The sequence below is a fragment of the Delphinus delphis genome, chromosome 4 (genome assembly GCF_949987515.2).
Source record: "Delphinus delphis chromosome 4, mDelDel1.2, whole genome shotgun sequence".
In the NCBI taxonomy this organism is placed as follows: domain Eukaryota; kingdom Metazoa; phylum Chordata; class Mammalia; order Artiodactyla; family Delphinidae; genus Delphinus; species Delphinus delphis.
The window spans coordinates 128,723,676-128,751,414 of NC_082686.1; the positions used below are offsets into that span (position 1 = coordinate 128,723,676).

Here is a 27,739-nt window from a genome sequence, read left to right on the forward strand (position 1 = left end):
TAATTTTGTATCCTGCTACTTTACTAAATTCATTGATTAGCTTTAGTAGTTTTCTGGTAGCATCTTTAGGATTCTCTATGTATACTTTCATGTCATCTGCAAATGGTGACTCCTTTACTTCTTCTTTTCTGATTTGGATTCCTTTCATTTCTTTTTCTTTGATTGCTGTGGCTAAAACTTCCAAAATTATGTTGAACAATAGTGGTGAGAGTGGGCAACCTTGTCTTAGTCCTGATCTTAGTGGAAATGGTTTCAGTTTTTCACCATTGAGGATGATGTTGGCTGTGGGTTTGTCATATATGGCCTTTATTATGTTGAGGTAAGTTCCCTCTTGCCTACTTTCTGGAGGGTTTTTATCATAAATGGGTGTTGAATTTTGTTGAAAGCTTTCTCTGCACCTATTGAGATGATCATATGGTTTTTCTCCTTCAATTTGTTAATATGGTTATCACATTGATTGATTTGCATATATTGAAAAATCCTTGCATTCCTGGGATAAACCCCACTTGATCATGGTGTATGATCCTTTTTGTGTGCTGTTGAATTCTCTTTACTAGTATTTTGTTGAGGATTTTTGCATCTATGTTCATCAGTGATACTGGCCTGTAATTTTCCTTTTTTGTGACATCTTTTTCTGGTTTTGGTATCAGGGTGATGGTGGCCTTGTAGAATGAGTTTGGGAGTGTTCCTCCCTCTGCTATATTTTCGAAGAGTTTGAGAAGGATAGGCGTTAGCTCTTCTCTAAGTGTTTGATAAAATTCGCCTGTGAAGCCATCTGGTCCTGGGCTTTTGTTTGTTGGAAGTATTTTAATCACAATTTCAATTTCAGTGCTTGTGATTGGTCTGTTCATATTTTCTATTTCTTCCTGGTTCAGACTCGGAAGATTGTGTATTTCTAAGAATTTGTCCATTTCTTCCAGGTTGTCCATTTTATTGGCATATAGTTGCTTGTAGCAATCTCTCATGATCCTTTGTATTTCTACAGTGTCAGTTGTTACTTACCCTTTTTCATTTGTAATTCTATTGATTTGAGTCTTCTCTCTTTTTTTCTTGATGAGTCTGGCTAATGGTTTATCAATATTGTTTATCTTCTCAAAGAACCAGCTTTCAGTTTTATTGATCTTTGCTATTGTTTCCTTCATTTCTTTTTCATTTATTTCTGATCTGATCTTTATGATTTATTTCCTTCTGCTAACTTTGTGGGTTTTTTTCCTTCTTTGTCTAATTGCTTTAGGTGTAAGGTTAGGTTGTTTATTTGAGATGTGTCCTGTTTCTTAAGGTAGGATTGTATTGCTATAAACTTCCCTCTTAGAATTGCTTTTGCTGCATCCCTAGGTTTTGGGTCGTTGTGTTTTCATTGTCATTTATTTCTAGGTATTTTTGATTTCCTCTTGGATTTCTTCAGTGATCTCTTGGTTATTTAGTAGTGCATTGTTTAGCCTCCGTGTGTTTGTATTTTTTACAGATTTCTTTCCTGTAATTCATATCTAGTCTCATAGCGTTGTGGTCAGAAAAGATACTTGATACAATTCCAATTTTCTTAAATTTACCAAGGCTTGATTTGTGACCCAAGATATGATCTATCCTGGAGAATTTTCCATGAGCACTTGAGAAAAAAGTGTATTCTGTTGTTTTTGGATGGAATGTCCTGTAAATATCAATTAAGTCCATCTTGTTTAATGTATCATTTAATGCTTGTGTTTCCTTATTTATTTTCATTTTGGATGATCTGTCCATTGGTGAAAGTGGGGTGTTAAAGTCGCCTACTATGATTGTGTTACTGTTGATTTCCCCTTTAATGGCTGTTAGCATTTGCGTTATGTATTGAAGTGCTCCTATGTTGGGTACATAAATATTTACAATTGTTATATCTTCTTCTTGGATTGATCCCTTGATCATTATGTAGTGTCCTTCTTTGTCTCTTGTAATAGTCTGTTTTAAAGTCTATTTTGTCTGATTGAGAATTGCTTCTCCAGCTTTTTTTTTTTTTTTTTTTTTGCGTTATGTGGGCCTCTCACTGTGTGGCCTCTTCCGTTGCAGAGCACAGGCTCCAGACACGCAGGCTTAGTGGCCATGGCTCACAGGCACATCCTCCAGATGCGCAGGCTCAGCGGCTATGGCTCCCAGGCCCAGCTGCTCCACGGCATGTGGGATCTTCCCAGACCGGGGCACGAACCGTGTCCCCTGCATCGGCAGTCGGACTCTCAACCACTGCGCCACCAGGGAAGCCCTCCAGCTTTCTTTTGATTTCCACTTGCATCGAATATCTTTTTCCATCCCCTCACTTTCAGTCTTTTTGTGTTCCTAGGTCTGATGTGGGTCTCTTGTAGATAGCATATGTGTTGTTTTTGTATCCATTCATCCAGTGTGTTTCTTTTGGTTGGAACATTTAATCCATTTACATTTAAAGTAATTATTGACATGTATATTCCTACTACCATTTTCTTAATTGTTTTGGGCTTGTTATTGTAGGTCTTTTCCTTCTCTTGTGTTTCCTGCCTAGAGAAGTTCCTTTTGCATTTGTTGTAAACCTGGTTTGGTGGGGCTGAATTCTCTTCGCTTTGCTTGCCTCTAAATGTTTTAATTTCTCTCTTGAATCTGAATGTGTTTCTTGCTGACTACAGTAATCTTGGTTGTAGGTTTTTCCCTTTCTTCACTTTAAATATACCCTGCCACTCCCTTCCGGCTTGCAGAGTTTCTGCTGAAAGATCAGATGTTAGCCTTATGGGGATTCCCTTGTATGTTTTTTGTTGCTTTTCCCTTGCTGCTTTTAATATTTTTTCTTTGTATTTAAGTTTTGATAGTTTGATCAGTATGTGTCTTGGCGTGTTTCTCCTTGGATTTATCCTGTATGGGACTCTCTGTGCTTCCTGGACTTGATTAACTATTTCCTTACCTATATTAGGGAAATTTTCATCTATAATCCCTTCAAATATTTTCTCAGTCCCTTTCTCTTCTTCTTCTGGGACCCCTATAATTCGAATTTTGGTGCATTTCATATTGTCCCAGAGGTCTCTGAGACTGTCCTCAATTCTTTTCATTCTTTTTTCTTTATTCTGCTCTGAAGTAATTATTTCCACTATTTTATCTTCCAGGTCACTTATCCGTTCTTCTGTCTCAGTTATTCTGCTATTGATCCCTTCTAGAGAATTTTTAATTTCATTTATTGTGTTGTTCATGATTGTTTGTTTGCTCTTTAGTTCTTCTAGGTCCTTGTTAAACGTTTCTTTTATTTTCTCCATTCTGTTTCCAAGATTTTGGATCATCTTTACTAGCATTATTCTGAATTCTTTTTCAGGTAGACTGCCTATTTCCTCTTCATTTGTTAGGTTTGGTGGGTTTTTATCTTCTTCCTTCATCTGCTGTATGTTTCTGTGTCTTCTCATTTTGCTTAAATTTCTGTGTTTGGGTTCTCCTTTTCGCAGGCTGCAGGTTTGTAGTTCCTGTTGTTTTTGGTGTCTGCCCCGAGAGGCTAAGGTTGGTTCAGTGGGTTTTGTGGGCTTCCTGGTGGAGGGGACTAGTGCCTGTGTTCTGGTGGATGAGGCTGGATCTTGTGTTTCTGGTGCGCAGGTCCACGTCTGGTGGTGTGTTTTGGGGTGTCTGTGACCTTGTTATGATTTTAGGCAGCCTCTCTGCTAATGGGTGGGGTTGTGTTCCTGTCTTGCTAGTTGTTTGGCATAGGATGTACAGCTTGTAGCTTGCTGGTCCTTGAGTGGAACTGGGTCTTGGCGTTGAGATGGACATCTCTGGGAGATCTTCGCCGTTTGATATTAAGTGGAGCTTGGAGGTCTCTGGTGTACCAATGTCCTGAACTTGGCTCTCCCATCTCCAAGGCACAGCCCTGACACCTGTCTGGAGCACCAAGAGCCTGTCATCCACACAGCTCAGAATAAAATGGAGGAAAAAAGAAAGAAAGAAAGAAAGGAAGGGAGGAAGGGAGGGAGGGAGGGAGGGAGGAAGGAAGGAAGGAAGGGATAAAGTAAAATTAAATTTAAAATTTAGTAAAATAAAAAACAAAATATAAGTATTAAAAAAATTTTTAAGTAATTAAAAAAGAAAGAACAACCAAACCAAAAAACAAATCCACCAATGATAACAAGTGCTGAAAACCATACTAATAAAACAAACAAAAAACAGATAGATAGAACCCTAGGACAAATGGTAAAAGCAAAGTTGTATAGACAAAATCACACACAGAAGCATACACATACACACTCAGAAAAAGAGAAAAAAGGGAAAAAACTATATATATATCATTGCTCCCAAAGTCCACCTCCTCAATTTGGGATGATTCATTGTCTATTCAGTTATTCCACAGATGCGGGTACATTAAGTTGATTGTAGAGATTTAATCCACTGCTTCTGAGGCTGCTGGGAGAGATTTCCCTTTCTCTTCTTTGTTCTCACAGCTCCCAGGGTTCAGCTTTGGATTTGGCCCCGCCTCTACGTGTACGTCGCCTGAAAGCGTCTGTTCTTTGCTCAGACTGGACGGGGTTAAAGGAGCAGCTGATTCAGGGGCTCTGGCTCACTCAGGCGGGGGGGAGGGAGCGGTATGGATGCGGGGCGAGCCTCCGGCGGCAGAGGCTGGCATGACGTTGCAGCAGCCTGAGGCACTCTGTGTGTTCTTCGGGGGAAGTTGTCTCTGGATCACGGGACCCTGGCAGTGGCGGGCTGCACAGGCTCCCAGGAGGGGAGGTGTGGATAGTGACCTGTGCTCACACACAGGCTTCTTGGTGGTGGCAGCAGCGGCCTTAGCGTCTCATGCCCGTCTCTGGAGTCCGCGCTAATAGCCGCGGCTCTCACCCGTCTCTGGAGCTCCTTTAAGCAGCGCTCTTAATCCCCTCTCCTCACGCACCAGAAAACAAAGAGGGAAGAAGAAGTCTCTTGCCTTTTCAGCAGTTCCAGACTTTTTCCTGGACTCCCTCCCGGCTAGCTGTGGCGCACTAGCCCCCTCTAGGCTCTGTTCACACCATCAACCCCAGTCCTCTCCCTGCGCTCCGACCGAAGCCCGAGCCTCAGCTCCCAGCCCCGCCCGCCCCGGAGGGTGAGCAGACAAGCCTCTCGGGCTGGTGAGTGCTGGTCGGCACCGATCCTCTGTGCGGGAATCTCTCCGTTTTGCCCTCCACACCCCTGTTGCTGCGCTCTCCTCTGCGGCTCTGAAGCTTTCCCCCTCTGCCACCCGCAGTCTCCGCCCGCGAAGGGGCTTCCTAGTGTGTGGAAACCTTTCCTCCTTCACAGCTCCCTCCCACTGGTGCAGGTCCCGTCCCTATTCTTTTGTCTCTGTTTTTTTTTTGTTTGTTTTCTTTTGCCCTACCCAGGTACGTGGGGAGTTTTTTGCCTTTTGGAAGGTCTGAGGTCTTCTGCCAACGTTCAGTGGTTGTTTTGTAGAAGTTGTTCCACATGTAGATGTATTTCTGGTGTATGTGTGGGGAGGAAGGTGATCTCCGCATTTTACTCTTCCGCTATCTTGAAGCTTCTCCAAGCCAGCATAATTTTTGTGAGGAGAACTGCAGTAGCTTCTAAATTAGCCTAGCCCCTTCTGGTCCATTTTCCAAAGAGTTAGCAGAAGACAACTTTATAAAACAAAACTTATTTCCCTTACCTCTTTTAAAAAACATTTCAAAAGCTCTTGTAATGTTAAGGAGAAAGTTCAAGTTCACAGGCACTATATGAAAACCTCTTCATTGTCCATCCTTGCCCATCAGTCTAATTTCTAGGTCTGCCAAAGCCAGCAAGTAGTGTTTGAGATCCCACCCTGCCACCCTATCCCAAGGCCTTACCATTTTAGTGAGAGTGACTTCCAGCTGCCTGATGTCTTTCTCCTCTAGCCATCCTCAACCAACAAATATCAAAAACTGATGCACGAATGAGTAATCCTACTTCCTTCCTCTTGTTAGATAACTCTAAGGCCTGTGTCCTATATCAGCTCCCAGAATTCCCCAATGTAACTGATTTCCATTCATCTGTATTTACCACAGTGGTAACAGACTTGATAAAGTAACCTTTGTGGCTGTCTCTCCTTTCCCAGCTTACTTTCCCACGGTTCACCCAGTGTCTCCTGGGATCACCCCATTGATACAATGAATCCTTGTCTCTAAATCAGATTTTTAGGAGCCAAATAGACACCCAACATGTATCTGTTGCTTCAGAAAAAAAAAAATTGTATTTTTAAAAATGTCATGTTTTCCCTGGAATGATTCTGGCTCCTACCTCCATTACTTTGCTAAACTTTACTAATTTCTTAAAATTTTTGCTCAAGCACTGCCTCTTTAAAGGAAGCTTAACACTGAATTGTGGACTGGAAGCTCTACCTCACCGTACACAAGCATACCTATATCATGGCAGACAGCTTAATCTCTGATTCGTTTGTCTGGCTTCCCTAGTAGACTGTGATCTCCTTGAGAGTAGGGATCAAGATATATTTGAATGTTTAGTCCAGCCCTAAAAATATAAGGGAAGACAACATTGATTAAGCTCACTAAGTGTTTGCTTGAATGAATGGTTTTTAATGAATACGTTATGAATGAATGAATGAGTAAATAAAAAATGAAACCAACAAGGGCAGATTTAATTCAAGTAAAGAAATCTATTGCTGAATGAAAATTTATACAATTAATCCCAAGTTTCAGAAGAAATAGTTTAGTTTATTTGCACCATTGTTCTTCCAGTAAGTGTGGATAACAATAAAATATTACATTCTAAGCAATTGTTATGTCCCAGACACTGTGTAAGCACATTAAAAATAGTACATATCTAATCTTCCCATTGTATATGACATTATGATATCATATTACATTACACCTATTAGAATTTATTATTATGACTGTTATAGTTAGTTTAACAAAGAGTTAATTATGCTCATGCTGGATATTTTAAAGCAGTTTCTTTTCACAAGAGTCTCAGAAAGTCCCATTATCCTTATCAAGGTGGTACAGAATAATAAATTCAAATGATGGGTTGAGTTTGGGAACTTTCTTCCTTTTGCCTTGCTCAATACAGAGGATTAATAATTGTCAGGGGCAATCTTCTGGCCTCACACTGTTTTGTAACTTTTTTTTTTAAATTTATTTTCGGCTGTGTTGGGTCCTCATTCCTGCACGCACGCTTCCTCTAGTTGTGGCAAGTGGGGGCTACTCTTCCTTGTGGTGTGTGGGCTTCTCATTGCAGTGGCTTCTGTTTGCAGAGAATGGGCTCTAGGCACGTGGGCTTCAGTAGTTGTGGTGCGCAGGCTCAGTAGTTGTGGCTCGTGAGCTCTAGAGCATAGGCTCAGTAGTTGTGGTGCACGGGCTTAGCTGCTCTGCGGCATGTGGGATCTTCCCGGACCAGGGCTCGAACCCACGTCCCCTGCATTGGCATGTGGATTCTTAACCCCTGAGCCACCAGGGAAGCCCTGCTTTGTAACTTAATGCAGCCAAAATACTCTTATTATGACCATAGGCTAGAATTTCCTAAAACCAGTTTCAGAATTATATTTTACAAACACATTCAGAATTTAGGTTCACAATAAAGTAGTAAAACATTTATTCAACAAACGTAGTAAGCCCTTTTTGTATATATTGCATGGTATTAACTTCTGGGGATACAGATTTAACTAAATCAGGATTCTGATCACTGGCATGTGGTAGCTTATCTTGAATAATACAGCTGACCCTTGAACAACATGGGTTTGAACTGAGTGGGTGCAACTTATACTCAGTTTTTTCAATAAATACACAGGCCCTCAGTATCTACGGGGTTCCATATCTGTGGATTCAACCAACCGCAGATCATGTAATATTCATGATCTGGATCTGCAGTTGGATGAATCCATAGATTTGGAGTCTGGATACCGAGGGCAAATATGGGACTCAAGCGTCCATGGATTCTGGTATCTGTGGTGGGTCCAATCCCCCTCAGATTCTGATGACTGTAATTGCCCTTTCCAACTTCAGGATCAATGACCAAAAGGTACCACCTAAGTCTTTTTTCCTCTACTGTGACCAGAATTAAAAATAAAGATTGACTTGGTCTTTGATAATTTTGTATTTGTTTAGTCTTTCTGCTAAGAAACTCCAGATGCTTTATAAACATTAGCATGTTTATCTTGAAATGACTACTCCCTTTGTGTCAAAACTGAACTGAACAATACTTTCATTTTATCTATGAATGAATGAATTTATTAATTTTGCTTTTCTCTTCTGGTTTTCTCTCTGTAAGAGTACTTGTTTTTTTTGAGGAAAGGGACTGTGTTTTACCTATTTTTGTATCACCAGGACCAGCCATGGCTTTAGGCACCTCATAAGCACTCTATAAGTGTTTCTACAACGGATTAAAAAACAATTCTGTAGAACATTTCATGCTTTTAAGCGTAAAAACTAGAAATGTTTTTGCAGAGTAGTTCTTTATAAATTTTTATCAATAAAGGCATTTAGGTTTAAGTCTTATGAACTAATCGGTACCTTAGTTAATCCCCACCCCAGTATCTTTTCTTCCAGACATAACTTGAAATCAGTGATAAATTCTAATTCATAAAACTAATCTCTAGTGTTACATCCTGTCTGCCTCATTCACTAGCTTTCCAACAATAATCTGAAGTAGTCAGCATGTAGTAATCAGGAAACCTTTACTGGCGTGCTTCCAGGCCCTAGTCATCATTTATGAGCCTTAACACTATTAAGTCACATTGACTTAGGCTCAACCACACGAATGAAAATTCCACGATACTCTAAGCCAGTATGTACATACAGGTCCACAATTTACAGAGAGGCTCTACTTAGAAGTTCGTTGTCACATCAGTGTCTGCAGCTTGGAGAGCATTTTCATAAATTCCCAAACTAGCCCATCAAATCCTTTTGTAAACTTTATTTAAAGACAGCTGAATCATAAATGCTAATAGTTGTACTCAAAGTTATGGATTCTGGGTCGTGGACCTCTGGTGCAGGAAACTGGGGAGTAGGGATGGAGTCTGTCAGAGAGAGATGTATACCCCGAAGGCCTGAATAGACCAGTGTAGCAAATCCCCCAGTCTTTGCAAAGCCTATGCAGCACCACTTTCAGGTCACACATACCTTCCGGAACCCAACAGCAGGACGAAGGCAGAGGGCTGGCTTCCCAATGTCTAGACTTACAGCTTTCTTTGGACATCCCTGCCACCTTTTGTCTAAAGGGCCAGACAGTAAATATTTTAGGCTTTTCAGGCCATACAGTCTCTGTCACAAGTACGCACCTCTGCTGCTGTGGTGTGAAAGCAGCCAAAGATGATACATAACATATGAGCATAGCTGTGTTATAGTAAGACTTTACTAACAGATACTGAAATTTGAATTTTATATAATTTTCACTTGTCACAAATATTATACTTCTTTTGAGGGTCTTTTCCCCCCCAACCATTTAAAATTATAGAAACATTCTTACCTGGGCTGGACAAAATAGACAGAAGGCTGGATTTGGCCCACAGGCCATAGTTTGCCAACCCTGCTTTAAAACAGTCTGTGTTTGAGACTTCCCTGGTGGTCCAGTGGTTAAGAATCTGCTTTCCAATTCAGGGGGTGTGGGTTCAATCTGGGGAACTAAGATCCCACATGCTGCGAGGCAGCTAAGCCCACATGCCACAACGAGAGCCCTCATGCTCTGGAGCCCATGCGCCACAGCTAGAGAGAAGCCTGCACGCCGCACGAAGAGCCCGCATGCCACAACTAAGACCCGACGCAGCCATAAATAAATAAATAAGTAAATAAATAAATAAATATTAAGGAAAAACATCCGTGTTTAACTTCACATTTGCTAAAATTCTCTTTCTGCCTCCTGTTCCATCTCCCTCATGCACGCTGAACACCTGTTTTGTTCTAAATCCCCTGCAGGATGATACTAGGCCAAAGTATCCCATGCTCTGATGTGTCTAAATTTTCCTTCCTGGCTTCCCATTTCCCAGGTACAGCTTTCCACATAGTTCTTAAGAAAAATTTAATGGATTCACCAAGAAGTGCTGTTGCCAGAGTATTCTCTAGAAAATACAAATCTGGACCTGTCATCCCAGTTCCAACATTTCCCTATCTTTCCTTTGACTAAAAGAAATTAATCTTTTAAAGTCAGCTGTTAAGTCCTTGGCCACCTGGCTGTCATCTCCCATCAATATCTTGCTTCTTATCAGTTCTGTGATTCTCACGTGCACTACACACACTGTAGCCAGGCCAATTGTTTCCCCATTGCCAAGCAGGGCAGTTTTTGGCCCTTTTGCCCTCATGCAGACCACTCTCTCTGTAATTCTTTGACCCCTCTTCCCTGATATGGAACTTCAGTTGACCCTCCAAGGCCCGGCTCTAAAGTCACACTCACAGTGAAGCCTTTGCTTATACCTTGAGAAATCGCTTTATAAAAAAACCTATAATGTATGTATATATATATATATATATATTTTTTTTTTAATTTATTTATTTTTGGTTTGTGTTGGGTCTTCGTTGCTGCACGCAGGCTTTCTCTAATTGGGGCAAGTAGGGGCTACTCTTCGTTGCGGTGCGTGGGCTTCTCATTGCAGTGGCTTCTCTTGTTGTGGAGCACGGGCTCTAGGTACGCGGGCTTCAGTAGTTGTGGTGCATGGGTTTAGTTGCTCCGCGACATGTGGGATCTTCCCAGAGTGGGGCTCAAACCTGTGTCCCCTGCATTGGCAGGTGGATTCTGAACCACTGTACCACCAGGGAAGTCCCTATAATGTATTATTTATTATGACATATAACACATTGTGGTGTAACTATCTGTTTATATACCTTTTCTTCCTACCAGACAGGTTTCAGGTGGCTAGGGATTGTGTTTCCTTCATCTTCACCAATACCTACCTCTACGACCTGCAGGTCCTAGCCCAGATTTGGCCAATAGTGTATTCCTATGATAGGTATTAAATTTAACCCTCCAAGAGTGTTAAATGTTTTCACTTTTAGAAGTGTCTATTCCTTAACTCTAGTGAATTTCGAACTGGCAGAGTTTCAGGCTATAGTAAAATAAAGTGAACACATTGGGGCATAAAAAATAAATACGCTGTTTGTCCTCAGGGTCAGCTTCCCCAAGGCCAAGGGGTGTCCATGGTTTACAGTCCTTGTTTCTTTCTGGTCCCGCAGGCTCACTGTCACATCCAATGTCCCCATGACCTTCATGGGTAAGGCTTCAGGCCTGAGGAGGGAAGTGGAGTGAGAGGAACTGCCATTCAAACTACCAGTCAGCTGTCACTTGTTTGAAAGCTAGTGACTGAGGCAATACCTGGTTCTGCCATTTTCCTTACCTACCACATCTGGGGAGCAGAGTGGGGTTTAAATGGGAGTGACACAGACTCTGAAGTGTGCCACTTAGAAGTAAATACTTTTACTAAATGCAGAAAGAGTTAGGGAAATGAACAACTTTTAGTCTAAAATAAATGGCAGTGGTTCAATGAAGGTCCTGTCAGGAAGGTAAAATGTAAACAATTTTCTGATTTCTCCTTGGAAACTTTTCTACCTTTTAGACCTATTCAATTTGATTTCTAAGGGAAAAAAAAGTAAAACTAAAAACAACAGAAAGAAATTATATATATATATATGTATATATGTGTATATATATTTTTTTTTTCTTCTTTTTTTTTTTTTGCGGTACGCGGGCCTCTTTCTGTCGTGGCCTCTCCCGTTGCGGAGCACAGGCTCCGGACGCGCAGGCTCAGTGGCCATGGCTCACGGGCCCAGCCGCTCCGCGGCATGTGGGATCTTCCCGGTCCGGGGCACGAACCCATGTCCGCTGCATCGGCAGGCGGACTCTCAACCACTGCACCACCAGGGAAGCCCTCATTAGATATTTTTAAATGGTTATTCACTAATTTGTATCCTTTTCCTGGTTAGCAAAGTAGTTTCACCTTGATTACTATTTTGATTTTGACGTCCCTGAAATTCAGAAATAGAGATTTGATTATCTACAGATTATAGCAACGTTCCAAACCTGGTTTTCTTCCAACTTTGTAAACAGGACATTGTGGACTCATTTCATCTTCCCATTGCAGGGATTACAGACTAATTTATTTATTTATTTATTTAAAAAATTTTTCATTTATATACAATTTTTAGAGATTGCTTTCCATTTATAGTTATTGCAAAATATTGGTTATACACCCTGTGTTGTACAATACATCACTGAGCCTATCTTACACCCAATAGTTTGTACACCCACCTCCTCCAACTTCATACTGGCCCCCTCCCTGGGAACACAAACTAATTTTTTTTTTTAAACATCTTTATTGGAGTATAATTGCTTTACAGTCTTGTGTTATACAGTTTCGGCAGTATAACAAAGTGAATCAGCTATATGCATACGTACATCCCTATATCCCCTCCCTCCTGCGTCTCCCTCCCACCCTCCTTATACCACCCCACTAGGTGGTCGCAAAGCACTGAGCTGATCTCCCTGTGCCATGCAGCTGCTTCCCACCAGGTATCTATTTTACATTTGGTAGTGTATCTATGTCAATGCTACTCTCTTACTTGATCCCAGCTTACCCTTCCTCCTCCCCGTGACCTCAAGTCCATTCTCTACGTCTGTGTCTTTATTCCTGTCCTGCCCCTACATTCTTCAGAACCATTTTTTATTTTTGGATTCCATATATATGTGTTAGAATATGGTATTTGTTTTTCTCTTTCTGACTTACTTCACTCTGTATGACAGAACCTAGGTCCATCCACCTCCCTACAAATAACTCAATTTCATTTCTTTTTATGGCTGAGTAATATTCCATTGTACATATGTGCCACACATTCTTTATCTGTTCATCTGTCACTGACGGACACTTACGTTGATTCTATGTCCTGACTACTGTAAACAGTGCTGCAATGAACATTGTGATACATGTCTGTTTTTGAATTATGGTTTTCTCAGGGTGTATGTAGTGGGATTGCTGGGTCATATGGTAGTTCTATTTTTAGTTTTTTAAGGAACCTCCGTACTGTTCTCCATAGTGGCTGTACAAATTTACATTCCCACCAACAGGGCAAGAGTGTTCCCTTTTCTCCACACCCTCTCCAGCATTTATTGTTTGTAGATTTTTGGATGATGGCCATTCTGACTGGTGTGAGGTGATACCTCACTGTAGTATTGATTTGCATTTCTCAAATGATTAGTGATGTTGAGCATCCTTTCCTGTGTTTGCTGGCAATCTGTATATCTTCTTTGGAGAAATGTCTATTTAGGTCTTCAGCCCATTTTTGGATTGGGCTGTTTGTTTTTTTAATATTGAGCTGCATGAGCTGCTTGTAAATTTTGGAGATTAATCCTTTGTCAGTTGTGTCATTTGCAAATATTTTCTCCCATTCTGAGGGTTGTCTTTTTGTCTTGTTTATGGTTTCCTTTGCTGTGAAAAAGCTTTGAAGTTACATTAGGTCTGATTTGTTTATTTTTGTTTTTATTTCCATTTTTCTAGAAGGTGGGTCAAAAAGGATCTTGCTGTGATTTATGTCATAGAGTGTTGTGCCTATGTTTTCCTCTAAGAGTTTTATAGTGTCTGGCCTTACATTTAGATCTTTAATCCATTTTGAGTTTATATTTGAGTATGGTGTTAGGAAGTGTTCTAATTTCATTCTTTTACATGTAGCTGTCCAGTTTTCCCAGCACCACATACTGGAGAGGCTGTCTTTTCTCCACTGTATACTCTTGCCTCCTTTATCAAAGATAAGGTGACCATATGTGCGTGGCTTTATCTCTGGGCTTTCTGTCCTGTTCCATTGATCTATATTTCTGTTTTTGTGCCAGTACCATGCTGTCTTGATTACTGTAGCTTTGTAGTAGAGTCTGAAGTCATGGAGCCTGATTCCTCCAGCTCCGTTTTTCTTCCTCAAGATTGTTTTGGCTATTTGGGGTCTTTTGTGTTTCCATACAAATTGTGGACTTTTTTGTTCTAATTCTGTGAAAAATGCCAGTGGTAATTTGATAGGGATTGCACTGAATCTGTAGATTGCTTTGGGGATTATAGTCATTTTCACAATGTTGCTTCTTCCAATCCAGGAACATGGTATATCTCTCCATCTGTTTGTATCATCTTTAATTTCTTTCATCAGTGTCTTATAGTTTTCTGCATACAGGTCTTTTGTCTCCTTAGGTAGGTTTATTCCTAGGTATTTTATTCTTTTTGTTGCAATGGTAAATGGGATTGTTTCCTTAATTTCTCTTTCAGGTTTTTCATCATTAATATATAGGAATGCAAGAGATTTCTGTGCATTAATTTTTTATCCTGCTGCCCTACCAAATTCATTGATTAGCTTTAGTAGTTTTCTGGTAGCATCTTTAGGATTCTCCACATATAGTATCATGTCATCTGCAAACAGTGACAGTTATACTACTTCTTTTCTGATTTGGATTCTTTTATTTCATTTTCTTCTCTGATTGCTGTGGCTAAAACTTCCAAAACTATGTTGAATTATAGTGGTGAGAGTGGGCAACCTTGTCTTATTCCTGATCTTAGAGGAAATGCTTTCAGTTTTTCACCATTGAGAATGATGTTTGCTGTGGGTTTGTCATATATGGCCTTTATTATGTTGAGGTAGGTTCCGTCTGTGCCTACTTTTTGGAGAGTTTTTATCATATACGGGTGTTGAATTTGGTCGAAAGCTTTTTCTGCATCTATTGAGATTATAATACGGTTTTTATCCTTCAATTTGTTAATATGGTGTATCACATTGATTGATTTGCGTATATTGACGAATCCTTGCGTTTCTGGGTTAAACCCCACTTGATCATGGTGTATGATCCTTTTAATGTGCTGTTGGATTCTCTCTGCTAGTATTTTGTTGAGGATTTTTGTATGTATGTTCATCAGGGTTATTGGCCTGTAGTTCTCTTTTTTTGTGACATCTTTTTCTGGTTTTGGTATCAGGGTGATGGTGGCCTCGTAGAATAGTTTGGAATTGTTCCTCCCTCTGCTATATTTCGGAAGGGTTTGAGAAGGATAGGTGTTAGCTCTTCTCTAAATGTTTGACAGAATTTGCCTGTGAAGCCATCTGGTCCTGGGCTTTTGTTTGTTGGAAGATTTTTAATCACAGTTTCAATTTCAGTGCTTGTGATTGGTCTGTTTATATTTTGTATTTCTCCCTGGTTCAGTCTCGGAAGGTTGTGCTTTTCTAAGAATTTGTCCATTTCTTCCAGGTTGTCCATTTTATTGGCATATAGTTGCTTATAGTAACCTCTCATGATCCTTTGTATTTCTGCAGTGTCAGTTGTTACTTCTCCTTTTTCATTTCTAATTCTACTGATTTCGGTCCTCTCCCTTTTTTTCTTGATGAGTCTGGCTAATGGTTTATCAATTTTATCTTCTCAAAGTACCAGCTTTTAGTTTTATTGATCTTTGCTATTGTTTCCTTCATTTCTTTTTCATGATCTTTATGATTTCTTTCCTTCTGCTAACTTTGGGTATTTTTTTGTTCTTCTTTCTTTAATTGCTTTAGGTGTAAGGTTAGGTTATTTATTTGAGATGTTTCTTGTTTCTTGAGGTAGGACTGTATTGCTATAAACTTCGTTCTTAGAATTGTCTTAGCTGCATCCCATAGGTTTTCAGTCGTCGTGTTTTCATTGTCATTTGTTTTTAGGTATTTTTTTGATTTTCGGTTTGATTTCTTCAGTGATCTCTTGGTTATTTAGTAGTGTATTGTTTAGCCTCCATGTGTTTTTATTTTTTACAGTTTTCTTCCTGTAATTCATGTCTATTTCCATAGCATTGTGGTCAGAAAAGATACTTGATATGATTCAATTTTCTTAAATTTACCAAGGCTTGATTTGTTACCCAAGATATGGTCTGTCCTGGAGGATGTTCCATGAGCACTTGAGAAGAAAGTGTATTCTGTTATTTTTGGATGGAATGTCCTATAAATATCAACTAAGTCCATCTTGTTTAATGTGTCATTTAAAGCTTGTGTTTCCTTATTTATATTCATTTTGGATGATCTGTCCATTGGTGAAAGTGGGGTGTTAAAGTCGCCTACTATGATTGTGTTACTGTTGATTTCCCCTTTTATGGCTGTTAGCATTTGCCTTATGTATGGAGGTGCTCCTATGTTGGGTGCATAAATATTTACAATTGTTATATCTTCTTCTTGGATTGATCCCTTGATCATTACGTAGTGTCCTTCTTTGTCTCTTGTAATAATCTTTGTTTTAAAGTCTATTTTTACTGATATGAGAATTGCCACTCCAGCTTTCTTTTGATTTCCATTTGCATGGAATAACTTTTCCCATCCCCTCACCTTCAGTCTGTATGTGTCCCTAGGTCTGAAGTGGGTCTCTTGTAGACAGTATATGTACGGGTCTTGTTTTTGTATCTGTTTCACCAATCTGTGTCTTCTGGTTGGAGCATTTAATCCATTTACATTTAAGGTCATTATTGATATGTATGTTCCTGTTACCATTTTCTTAATTGTTTTGTGTTTGTTATTGGAGGTCTTTTCCTTCTCTTGTGTTCCCTGCCTAGAGATGTTCCTTTAGCATTTTTGTAAAGCTGGTTTGGTAGTGGTGAATTCTCTTAACTTTTGTTTATCTGTAAAGGTTTTAATTTCTCCATCAAATCTGAATGAGATCCTTGCTGGGTAGAGTAATCTTGGTTGTAGTTTATTCCCTTTCATCACTTTAAATATGTCCTGCCACTCCCTTCTGGCTTTGAGTTTCTGCTGAAAAATCAGCTGTTAACTTTATGGGGATTCCTTTTTATGTTATTTGTTGCTTTTTCCTTGCTGCTTTCAATATTTTTTCTTTGTACTTAATTTTTGATAGTTTGATTAATATGTGTCGGCATGTTTCTCTGTGTTTATCCTGTATGGGACTCTCTGTGCTTTCTGGACTTGATTGACTATTTCCTTTCCCATGTTAGGTAAGTTTTTGACTATAATTTCTTCAAATATTTTCTCATACCCTTTCTTTTTCTCTTCTTCTTCTGCGACCCCTATAATTCGAATGTTGATGGGTCTAATGTTGTCCCAGAGCTGAGACTGTCCTCAGTTTTTTTCATTCTTTTCTCTTTATTCTACTCCCTGTCAGTTATTTCCACCATTTTATCTTCCAGCTCACTTATCCATTCTTCTGCCTCAATTATTGTTATTGATTCCTTCTAGAGTATTTTTAGTTCCAGTAATTGTGTTGTTCATCACTGTTTGTTTGCTCTTTAGTTCTTCTAGATCCTTGTTAAATGTTTCTTGTATTTTCTCCATTCTGTTTTGGAGATTTTGGATCATCTTTACTATCATTACTCCAAATTCTTTTTCAGGTAGGTTGCCTATTTCATTTTCATTTATTTGGTCTTGTAGGTTTTAACCTTGCTCCTTTGTCTGTTACAAATTTTTTTGTCATTTCTTTTCTTTTTTTTACTGGGTGGTGCTGTATTCCTGTCTTACTGGTTGTTTGGTGTGGGTCTTCCAGCACTGGAGTTTGCAGGCAGTTGGATAGAGCTGGGTCTTGGTGCTGAGTTGAGAACCTCTGGGAGGCCTCACTCCAACTGATATTTCCTGGGGTCTGAGGTTCTCTGTTAGTCCAGTGTTTGGGCTCAGCGCTCTAACACAGGAGCTCGGACCCGACCTCCAGCCTGGGAACCAAGATCCCACAAGCTTTGTGGTGCAGTTAAAAAAAAAAAAAAGAAGAAAGAAAGAAAGAGAAAAAGGAGTGGTACAATATCATGGAATAAAAAACAAAATAAAACTAGAAAGATTAAAAATATATTAGGGAAAATAAAAGTATAATGGAAACAACTGCAACGATGTAAAATAAAACTGCAACAGAAAAAAGAAAAAAAAAACTGGGGTGGGGGGCGTACAAGCCAAAAGGAGAGAACATTAACAAAGTATAAAAAATAAAATTAGGAAAATAAAAGATTTATTAGGAAAAATAAAAATATAAAATAATCAACAACAATGAATCAACAAGGTAAAACTGAACCCTTATCTAAAAGAGGAAAAAAGAAAAGAAAAAAAAAAAGCCTTCGCTGTGGGGGCAGAGTTTAGGCAGGGGCAGGGTTTAGGGTGGGGTGGGAGTGGTGACGTTCAAGCATGGGGCGGGGCCTCTGCTTGGGACCTTTGCCGAAGGGGAGAGGCAGCATGTCAGAAGGAGGTCCTCTGGAGTGTGGAGTTCCGGAGTTTGGAGGTAGCGCCCTGAGTGAGGGTGTGTGGGTGGGGTTTAGGCCCAGCTTGTTGGAGGGGGTCTCGGAGTGTAGAGGTGGGGTGTTGGGTGGGGGTGTAGGGGCGGGGCTTGGCCTCTGCACGGCAGGAGGGAGGCTCCAAGGGCAGAGGATTAGGCCCAGAAGCCCAACAGGCTTCCCGGTGCCTACGCGGACAGGGAAAGCACTGGCCCTGTTCCCTTCCATTCCTCCACATCCCTCCCCCACCATCTTCCCCAGGGTCTCCCCCGTCGCCGCTGGACCTGTAACCGTGGGTGGTTAGGGGTCCCCTCCCCCAGCCGCCCCTCAGGGGTGCCGGTCCCATAGGTCTGGCCTTTACTTTTGCTCGCCCTTCCCTCCCTCCCATTCCCTCCAGACCCACATGGCTGGAAGAGGCCTTGGTGGGCAGAGAATCAGGCCCGGGATCTCAGCAGGTTCCTGGGGGCCCATGTGGGCAGGGGAAACCTGGCCATGCTCCCTTTTGATCCTCTGCCCTCCCGATGGTTCCACAGTTTCCCCCTTCGGGCGTGGGATCCCTTCCCCTCCCCCAGCCTCCCCTCAGGGGCACCAGTCCTGTCCCCCCTCCACTTCTCCTCCCCCATCACTCTCCCCACGCCCCATGTCCTACCAGGTCGCTGGGGGCTTCCTCCTGTCCCCTTAGGTGTCTGTAGTCCCCCACTGGTGCCTGGTAGGTGCCCTAGTCGTGAGGAGACACAGATTCCACGTCCTCCTAGTACGCCGTCTTATACAAACTAATTTTTAAATGAGTCTAAAACAGGTGTTCATAACCTGGAAACTGTGGGCCCTTGAGGAAGCCAAAAAGACAACCAGACGTGGGTCTTGCCTTCATGAAACATTCCTATTTACTTATGCATTATTTATACTCTAGGGTGTTTGGCTATCATTTCTGAATTATTCAGCCCTCAACACTTTGCATCATGTTTGGTTCTTAATAAATGTTGGCTGAATATTAATAGAGGAAGGAGACCAAGAGTTTTAGATGCTGGGGAGAAAAATAAATAATAAATGTAGTTGGTCACGAGCGAACCGAAAATAAATGACTCACTGACTGCCAATATGGGAAGTTCTTATTGGAGGAAAGTGGTACAATTATTCAGCAGTACAGGGGAAAAGTTACTAAGTTTAGAAAGAGCCCAGTTGAATTTGTATTTCTTGGGGTCCTTTCAGATACCAACATGGATTTATTTCTTAGTCAGGTTAGTTTGATGTTCCAACCAAGGGAGCTTAAATATGATGAAGGAGGGGAGAGCAGGACAGTAGCCTAGGGAGACAAACTGCAGGCAAGAGCAAAATCTGGGGACAAAACATTGCTGAAAATAATTCCCCACTGGCTACACTGGCCTAACTGAGGGTAAAAACACTCTAACTCCAGGATCTTTGGGTCTTTGGAACATGGAAATGAAACCTTTAAAAAAAAAAAAATCTCTTTTTAATGGAAATGAATGTTAAAAAGCTAATTTTTTTTTTTTTAACACTTCTTGTGATATGAGGTGCATTTAAAAAACTTGGGGGAAAAAAAGTCCTAAAACAAGTTTGGATCAGTTTAACTTTAGAATGTCAGTTTAACTTTGTATCGGCCTTGGGTCTCCTCTGAGTTGACTTCTCAAAAGCAAAATCTACTTTGTGTAGTTAGGTTAGAAACTGTGTTAACACATGCTATTTTCAAAGAATCCAGAGCCTCAATGAAATTAGAACTGTAATGGGATCTAGGGCATTATCTGCAACATTTGAACAGCTTTTCTTCAGCAGGCCTGCTACATAGTTGCAGTAAATTCCTGCAGAAGGTATTGCAGGATCTTTCTGGTTAAGTGCACTAAACTTTGCTTAAGTATTCCGTGCTGATACTTTTTCTTTTTTTTTTTTTTTTAAGCAAATAGAAGCAGAGAGACCAGATTCCAGCAGTGGCCGCCATGGCCCACTTTTGAATTCCTGGCAACTAAAGATTGTTTGATAAGTATCTTCAGACCAAGTTACAAATTCAAAGGTTTTCTTCAACAAGGGTAGAAAACAGGCACAAGGGTTTATCTTCTATCAGATGGCACAGCTGCTATCTTCAGGGCTGGCTGAGTCAGTGAGATTAGGAGAAAGGCAGGTATTTAGATAAAGAAGCGTTTATCAGAACAGGAGTCTTACCACTGGACATTCAATCTAGCTTTTAACAATCCAAAAAGAACTAGTTTAATCGGCCTTTCCCAGCATTACTATGTGGTCTGTTAAGAGAGCTGCATATGGTAATGATGTATCACAACATTCTGTAGATCAAGATCACAAGGAAACTTTGAAATTAATTCATCAAGACAGTGAAATTTCATTTGATCAATATCTCCTTTTTTTCCCTCTTTAAATAAATTCTTATTCCTGGTCTTTATTTTATGGTGGTTACTTCTCTTGTAATGTAACTCTACATAGTTTGAAAAGTGACACTCATTTTCAGTCACGATTTGTTTAAAAAGTGAATGTATGAGGCATATGATAAAAAACTATAGACCCTTATACCTACAAATATAGATAATTTAATACATTTCCTGGCTCTTTCCTTTCCTTAACAATTTACCTATATAATCTTTAAATGATAATTGATATAATTGTGTCAGCTTTGTTTTTATATAACATTACTTTGCATCTCTAAATAGTGTTCATATTTTAATTTCTTAAGTTACATTGTAATCTATGGAAATAATACAGTTTGTTAAAATGTTTCTGATTGCAGGCTTAGTTTTTACAATTGATAAGTGAGTAGATCTAACAATAAGGATAATTCTGTATATGTTATATTATTAAGGAGTCTGTATAACTTGACACTATCATAGGAAACACTGTTTTTTCTTTGTAAAGAAGTAACTCAGAAGCACAAGATGTGGTACAATTATATTGTTGTTTTGATTAATCATTTTCTTCTGTGACAATTAACTCAGATTGTAAGTTTTAAGATTATACAAAAGGAAACACAGGACGATGTAACTTATACAGATCTTGAATTTTCTAACAGTTATAAGTGGGCCACTGGAGACAAATTATAATGGGCCTTCATCTCATCTTTTTCAAGAAATTGTGTTTGGCAGGCTGTTCTGACCCTATACCCATTGCCAATGTTTTTTTTCTTTCTTAATGACCAACTATTTTCTCTGCAACAGAATTTGTTCACTCTAAGTCTAAGGTGGCTGGCATCTTCTAACTAATACTATAAGTGTCGCACATATTTAATAGATTGAAAGGATAGTCTTTTATAGAAACTAATTATTTACATGTGTTGTATGAGAGGGAGGATGGAGACATTCCATGGCACTAATAGTGTGAGCTTTCTGAAGTCTTCATTTTTAAATCTCCTCTGACTAACCAGTAGTAATGATTCCTCCAGTGATTTGGGTGTGCTACTTCCTCATTCCTGTACATATAGAACAGCAAATAGTTAAATAGCAAGTTCCACAGGCAAAGTGCTGTTGTAGGCACTTTACTTACATTAATTATTTAATCCTTCCAACAACACTGCGGCAAGTATACTATTAATAGCTCCATTTTATAGTGAGGAAAATAAGGTATAGAGAGGTTAAGTAACTTGCTCAAGGTCACTGCTAATCATGGGGGGCTAAGACTCAGACAGTCTTGCATCAGAGCCCGTGTTCTTCCCCATATGCACAGCATCTCACAGGCCAGGGCAGGAAACTGGCACACACAAGACAACATGCTATCTTTTAATATTGAGTAAGAGAGGATTAATAAAAGATTAACATTCATCATCTTGAAATGGAAAAGTAAACAAAAAATTGGGGAGAGAAATTCATCCTAGCTGGCCACTTATTCAAGTCAGTATCTCTGCTCTTTCCTCTTACGATTACAGCTTACACTGGCACTGCATGGAATCTCATATATCATCTTTAAAAATTCCTCTGAAAATGTGTCTTCTACGTAGGAATATTATGTTTCCCTTACACTTGGCAGCTCGCATATTTGTTTATGGTACTAAGTAGTTTTGCAATTCCTTAAATCATTTTCAACCTTTTGAGAAGGGGGATCATTGGTCTTAAGGTCACTTCAGAAGCAGCTATCTGGGGCTTCCCTGGTGATGCAGTGGTTGAGGGTCCGCCTGCCAATTCAGGGGACATGGGTTCGTGCCCCGGTCCGGGAAGATCCCACATGCCGCGGAGCGGCTGGGCCCGTGAGCCATGGCGGCTGAGCCTGCGCGTCTGGAGCCTGTGCTCCACAGCGGGAGAGGCCACAGCAGTGAGAGGCCCACGTACCGCAAAAAAAAAAAAAAAAAAAAAAAAAAAATCAGCTATCTGTCAAATATTTGGATATGATAGAACACGGGTCATTTATCTACAGCAGGGGCAAGGGCAGATGAGGAGAGGGTAGGGATCTGGAGCTACAGGCCCCCGTGGGGCTGATATAGGCAGGAAAGAAGTTCTTTCTGGCCAGTGGATTCCAGGAACGCAGGAGCATGCAATGTTGTGAAGAGAAAACAGCATGGGATTTGGAGCCAGGAGGCTTAAATCTGATCATTGACGCAACAAATGCTAACTACACGAGCTCATGTGAGTTATTTAACTTTTCACTGTTCTGGATTTTTTTATGGCTGTTAGGATTAAATAAGGAAATACATTGTGTGCTCTGTGAACTATAAATTATTAAGTACATTTGAGCTAATTAAAAAAAAAAGATGGACAGTGGACACTACATTAGACAATCAAGCTGAGCCTGAATCACTGATGTGGCATAATAGTGGTGTCCTAGCCGGTGGTCAGGTGCCATGATGGGTAATCCAGATCTGAGCGAGGTCGGAAGCTTAGATCTCAAGGACATCTGTGAGCAGCTATCAGAACTCCAGCCTCTGGTCTGGGGTTCAGGCAGAAAGCCCCAGGTTTAAGTACATTAAGATGCTAGGCAAAACTTTGGGTATTTAAATAGGTCGTAACAAAGCCACTGCCCAGATACTGGGTCATAATATCATCTGTGAGAACAGCAAGGATTCCTTGAGTCTGCATCCCAATATTTGGCTAAAGTGCCACCAATCCTTTTATCAGGCTCGGACCATGGGATGTAATGGCTGCCAAGTCTGGGAACCTGATACTAGTCTCCCAAACTAATGGACCACACATGATTCTTGGATTACAGAAATAGAGACAGCTTCAAGGCGGTGGAAAATGAGGACTCAAAGGTGACTTTGTGGTTTTTAGCCAGGGTGGCTGGGGCCACAGATATCTCATTTACAAAGGTTGCTAAGTTGGGGGCCAAAGGTGAGAAAGAAGGGAGATGGGAGAAGAGTAATATTCTGGAAAGGCAGGATCATGGTTGCATAGTCATGAGTCGCTGTTGATACCATACACCTAGAACTCAAAAGGAAAATTAGGACCAGAGGTGTGAGTTTGAGACTGTTCACAGAATAGTTGCCTCTAAGCCCTTGGAAAGTGTTTAGTTTCCTGGGGCTGCCATAATGAATTACCACAAACTAAGTGGCTTGAACAGCAGAAATTTATCATCTCACAGTTGTGGAGTCTAGAAGTCTGAAATCAAGGTATCAGCAGGGTTGGTTCCTTCTGAGGGCCTGAGGGGAGAATCTGTTACATCCCTCTCTCCTGGCTTCTGGTAGCTCAGGTGTTCTTTGGCTTGTAGATTGTATTTTCTTTGTGTATTCACATAGTCTCCCCTCTATTCATGTCTGTGTCTGTGTCCAAATGTTGCCCTTTTATTAGGACACAGTCAGATTAGATTAGAACCTGCACAAATGACCTCATCTTAACTTGATCCTTTGAAAAGACCCTATTTTCAGATAAGTTCACATTCACAGGCACTGGGGGTTAAGACTTCATCTTTTTGGAGGACACAATTTAACCCATAACAGAGGAAAGATGGTTCCTGGGGAATGTAGAATAAGCAAAGAGGGGGGCTGAAGTAAGGTCTTTGAACTTGTGAGCATGAACAAAGGCATAGAAGACTGAAGAAGGAGATGTAACTATCTCATGGAAATAGGAGGAGAACCAAGAAAAATGTAGTAGCCAAGAGAAGGAAAGTTTCACGTAAAAAGGGTCATGATTTTAAATGATAGAGAAAAAATTAGGCAGTTGAATGAGGACTAAGAAAAGATAGCTGGATTTGGTGATCAGGAGGTCACTGATGTCCATTATAAGAAGTGTGTGTGGGGGCTTTCCTGGTGGCGCAGTGGTTAAGAATCCACCTGCCAATGCAGGGGACACAGGTTCGAGCCTTGGTCCAGGAGGATCTCACATGCCGCGGAGCAACTAAGCCTGTGCACCACAACTACTGAGCCTGTGCTCTAGAGCCTGCGAACCACAACTACCGAAGCCCAGGTGCCTAGAGCCTGTGCTCCGCAACAAAGAGAAGCCACCGTAATGAGAAGCCTGTGCACCGCAAGGAAGAGTGGCCCACTTGCTGCAACTAGAGAAAGCCCGCACACAGCAATAAAGACCCAACGCAGCCAAAAATAAAATAAATAATTTTTTAAAAAATTAAAAAAAAGATGAATTCAAATTTGAGAAAACAACAAAAAAAAGAAGTGTGTGTGAGACATAGTGTTTCTGGGATACCCCCATGGGCTCTTAGTTTGGGCTGCTGTTACAAAGTACCAGAGACTGAGTGGCTTTTCTCAAGTTCTGAGGCTGGAAGTTCCAGATCAGTGTGCCAGCATGGTTGGTTCTGGTGAGAGCCCTCTTCCAGGTTATAGACTGCCAAATTCTCATTATATCCTCACCTGGAGGAAAGCAGAGAGGGGATGCAAGCTCTCTCATGACTCTTATAAGGGCACAAATTCCACTTGTGAGGGCTCCACTCTCAACACCTTATCTAATCCTAATTACTTCCCAAAGGCCCCACCTCCTAATACCATGACATTGAGGGGTAAAGTTTTAACATACGAATTTTGGGAGGACACATTGAGCCCATAACAGACTCAAATCTAAGCTCAGTCATTACCATGGGGGATGTTGTCACATTATTTAAACCCTCTATGTCTCAGTATTCTTATCTGTAAAATAGGGATGATAATAATAGTTCCTACCTCATAGAGTTGTTATGAAGATAAAATGAGTTGTGCTTAAAATAGTGCCATGTTATTTATGTGCGTCAAAGGACACTATCAACAGAGTGAAAAGGCAACCCATGGAATGGGAGAAGATATTTGCAAATCATTTCTCTGATAAGGGATTGAGTAGGTTTTAATGATTAGGTATTCGATTTTTAAAGCCACTTCGCTTTTACAAAAGACCTACATTAGTACCCATTTTTGCTAACTGAAAAAAATCCGAAGAGGATTTTCCTTTTTACGAAAAAAGACGAAAAGTGAAAATAGCATTCAGTGTTTGTTTTGCAGTAGCCCTTACAGACGCAACACATACCTTGAACTGTGCAGTGGTGAGAGTGGCACCACCAAGCTCCTTTCCTGGGAACTACACAGCATTTCAGCCTCAAGCCACAAAGCTTTGAACTGTATGAGTATCTGTGCTTTATCTCAATTTAGTCTGTGCATCTGTTAGCAAGAAGTGTCCTAAGGCAATTGCTTTGCCACTTTACCCCATTTTAGCTTAACATTTGGATATGGGGGGAATCTGTAATTGCAACTAAATTAGTAGCATTAAAGGCTGTTAAACTTGAAGATCAAATATATTTCAAGTATTATGAAAATTAATGTTTAGATATAGAAGTGCTCCTGGCCAAAAACAGAAATGTAAAAACAGTTATCATATGTTAAGTACCCCAAAATCTAAACCTTTGATGGAGTTATTCTGAAATTAAATCTGAAGAATTAAACTAACCAAATGGGAAAAAGAAATGAAAGCTCTAGGGCTTTAATTATTTGTGTACTCTCATAATTTTGCTAAAATATCTTTTAATTGGAAAGGTAATTAAGATATTCTCAGCTTCTTAGTCAACTCAAAATAAGTACAGTCCTGCCTTTTTAGTAATTTCACAGTCTATGTTTATTGAACTGTGCTATTAAGATTAAGTTCTCAAATTAGTTTTCAGAACATTTCGTAGTTGCTGCAATATGATAAAACAATGTTAAGCTTTCCAGTTTTAGATATAAAGGGCCATTATGTATTCAAATGTTGATAGAGGTAAAACAAATTTTATTGGTCCATTCACAATTTAAGAAAACACTTTGATGTGTTTAAAAAAATTAGTTTCCCCAAATTTCTCATTTCATGCTTATTTCATTTAGTAGGATAATAGGTTCTTTACTCTCACTCTACTTTCCCAGGATTTAGATACTGGATGATCCCACCAGATTTTAATTTCTAGCTAGGTATGAATGGAAGTTCAGATTATCTGATGAGATTAGTAATTAGATTTATATATTCTTTATATAATATTCTAGTAAATTGAATGCTGGCTTCCAAAGATATCATATCTTAATATCTGGAACTTTTTCTTTACCTTATTTGGGAATAAGGGTCTTTGCACATGTGATTATGTTAAGAATTTCAAGATGGGGAGATTATCCTGGATTATCTGTGTGGTCCCTAAGTGCCATCACATGTATCCTTACAGAAGACATGCAGAGGGGGCTTGAAAATTACACAGAGGAGGACATATGAAGACAGAGGCACAGATTGGAGTGAAGAAGCCACAAGCCAAAGAATGCCTGTAGCCACCAGAAGCTGGAAAAGGCAGAGATTTCCCTCTGGAGCCTCCAGAGGAAGTGCAGCCCTGTGACACCTTGATTTTGGCCCAGTGATGTCAGTTTTTGAACTTCTAGCCTCCAGAACTGTAAGAGAATGAATTTCTGTTGTTTTAAGCCACCCAGTTTTGGTAATTGGTTATAGCAGCCACAGGAATCTAAAACATACAGACTTTTACAGTGGCAAATTTTCACCCCATCTCTTTAATGTTGCAGGTAGTTCTGATGTTTTCACAAAAAACCCTGGAGAGGAATAGTCCTATGAGTTGAACTACAAGAATTCTATATATAGGGAGATATAAAGAACTAGAAAAGGAATGTTGCTGACACGATGATTCAATAGAAATGGTATCCAATTGCATAAGCTATTGCATTAGCCTTTAAGGTTTCTGTAAGGCCAAGAAGAAACTTCATAAATGTTAGAGAAATAAACACTGATTTGAGTATTTTAATCTTCTTCCCTTTAATTACTTAAAAAATTATTTTTCAAACTATAAGGATAGCATAATCACATTGAGTAACCTTTGCAAAATAGGCAGGAACAAATTCACATAAAATACTCAATACAACTACTGTCATCGCTTTGTTACAATCGCTTACATTCACTTTCTCCTTTTAAATGGTAGTAGTCATTTAATGCCTACACTATTGTATACTGAATTTTTTCACTTAATAAATATGCAACTTCTGCTATTGTTACTTAGTCTTTATAACTGTTTTTTTAAAAGATAAAACAGTTTTAAAGATAAAACTGAGCACGGGCTCAGTAGCTGTGGCTCACGGGCTTAGTTGCTCTGTGGCATGTGGGATCTTCCTGGCCCAGGGATCGAACCCATGTCCCCTGCATTGGCAGGTGGATTCTTAAACACTGCGCCACCAAGGAAGCCCAGGGCTGGATAATTCTTTGTTGTTGGGGGCTGTCTTATGCAATGGAGAATGTTTAGCAGCATCCTGGTTTCTATTCCACTTGATGC

General features: G+C 40.1%; 1 long non-coding RNA gene across 1 annotated transcript in view; it reads left to right on the forward strand.

Moving 5' to 3' along the window:
• Positions 1-27,464, forward strand: part of LOC132424312 (uncharacterized) — a 155,894-nt gene extending 128,430 nt beyond the window's left edge. The window contains exon 3 of the long non-coding RNA XR_009519198.1: positions 26,636-27,464. This is a non-coding gene — a long non-coding RNA (uncharacterized lncRNA). The remainder of the gene's footprint in view (positions 1-26,635) is intronic.
• Positions 27,465-27,739: the final 275 nt, after the last annotated feature.